The sequence below is a fragment of the Notolepis coatsorum genome (assembly GCF_963971535.1).
Source record: "Notolepis coatsorum genome assembly, chromosome: 10".
Taxonomy (NCBI): domain Eukaryota; kingdom Metazoa; phylum Chordata; class Actinopteri; order Aulopiformes; family Paralepididae; genus Notolepis; species Notolepis coatsorum.
In genome coordinates, this window is record NC_140174.1 from 28,439,454 (window position 1) to 28,441,841 (window position 2,388).

Sequence of the window (2,388 nt, forward strand, 5' to 3'; positions counted from 1 at the left end):
GTCGGCCGGTCGGTCGGCCGGTCGGTGGGTTGGTTGGTTGGTTGGATGGATGGATGGTTGTTTGGTTGGTTGGTTGGTTGGTTGGTTGGTTGGTTGGTTGGTTGGATGGTTGGTTGGTTGGTTGCTTGGGTGGGGGGGTTTGGACATTTACCGGGGCCAGTTTCTAATTCCAGCCACCCGTAGGTGCTCTTTGAGAGCGATTTTGATGTGGTCTCTCCTCAGAGGCAACCATGCAAGGTGCCAACCTTCTCATCGGGAGCAGTTAGGGGTTACGTGTCTTGCTCAAGGACACTTCGACACGCTGCCCGGGAGGAGCAGGAATCTAACCGGGAATCTCCAGATTACCAGATGACTGTTCTATTTCCCGATCCACTTGAAGTCTCATGGGTTTCTTTTTTGGCGAGGCCAATTAAGAGTGCATTATTGCATAGTGACTGTTTTATAATAGTTATTAACGTTTTAAAATAATTTGTCTGGATGGTTAGTAACACATTTCCCTGCGGTGTGACAAACTCGGAACACATGTGTTATTGCTTTGAAGAGGGGGAACTACATCACTGGTGGCGGATGGCATGTTTACTTGCTAAAATTAGTTATCGACTAGTTTCTTAGAAAAACACAACCACAACAAACATGTTCCACAGATTCAAGGAAATCGAAAAGTTTTTGCTGAAAATAGCAGTTGAATTGCATGATTAGTCATCAGTCCCAATCACTCTGGAGTGGACCGATGGGAGAATTGGTGATTGGTGGAGGATGGCTGGGTGTGTGAGGTTTGTGTGTGTGTGTGTGTGTGAGGGGGGGGGGGGGGTGGGGGGGGGGGGGGGGGTGACAGCGGGCCGACAGCGGGCCGGTTGGGATTCAATTACAGACCTACAGAGAAGTCATAATGTATGAATTAATGAATGGAAAAGTTTATTTTTGAACATGTATTCTCCACATTCCTCCAAACAAATCATAATATCAAGCTCCGTCAAACAGAACAATCATAATGAAAAAGAAATTATAAACAAAAAGTCAAGAGCAATGTAGTTAGTTATATATCGTATTTGCTTATCGCGTCCCGCTCTGAGCCTTATGAGATACCCCTTATCTCCTATGATACCTACTGTATCCACAACGAACAAACTACATGCACCCAACACCTGTATGGGGCCCCGCCCCTATGGAGGCGTAGCCTATATAACCATGACTCTGGTCACCAAACACTCTTCCTCGATTTTCGTTCCAGCGTATCGGCTGCGTGCACCATACGTAAACTAGCAGGATGAAAAGATTAAGGAAGATTCGTAATGTTGAAGGCTTACCGGAGGATTGTTTTTCCCTGGATTCTCCGGAGCTTGTTTCGGCGACACATGAGACCTGTGCTGATGGTTCCTCGGCTGACGACGACGGACCGAGGGGCAGCGTGCAAGGTTTGACTAGCGGGTCGGCTTGTACAAAGGTGAGGTCTGTGTCATTAGGCATCAATGTCGGTGTTGGTCGTGCTGTGGAGTATGTTTCGGCACCAGGGCCGGGGCGGCTTGGCGATCGTTCCACTGCAGTGGACGATGTCCTGGCGATCCTGGAACATGCTGTTAACGCTAATGCTGCTACTGCTACTTCTGCTAACGCTGATGTTGACGCTGGAATGTCTAATAATCCTCGCCGCGGGATACCGTTTTTCCCTCCTCTTACCAGCTTCATTGATGAAGGTCAGTCGGTGGTGGATGTGGGGGGGTTCGCTGAGCTCTATTTACCTTTTTTACGGGTGGAGGGGCTAACAACGGGGTGCAGGCCGGGGGTACCTTGGCTAAGCAGCCAGGTAGCTTCTTTTCTGTGCCCAGGCGGGGATGAACGACGTTCCGCCCGGCCGATGCTTGATAGCATATCGGCTCGGAGGGTGGCAGTATGGACTGATGAGTGGTATATTGCTGCAGGATGGCATTTAGCGGCGGCCAGTGTTATGGCTCAGCTGGCTACTTTCCTATCCTCAATGGCGTCGGGTAGTAGGACTTTGGGTCCAACCGGCATTGTAAACATGATTCATGTTTGTGGTGTTATGGAGATCTTGACTCAGTCGCAAGCTATAACTGCGGGGAGGATTAGGATGCTATCGACTTTGGTTGTTAGGCATGTTTGGTTGGAGCAGTCTTCTCTTGGGGAAGAGGATAGGTTTTCTCTCCTCACGACTCCTTTTTCCACAGATAGTCTTTTTGGGCGTTCTGTGGAGGCGCAGGTGGTTGTTGATCAGGGTCCTACACCGCCTCATGCTGTGCAGCCAGAGGTGGGAGCACGGTCTCGTCAACGAGATCCTCGACAGGCGGCCATGTTTCCCCTGCCAGTGGTGCCCTGGTTGGAGAGTCAACAGGGTATCGCGAGGCCGAGGGACCGGCCATTTTGGGTGAA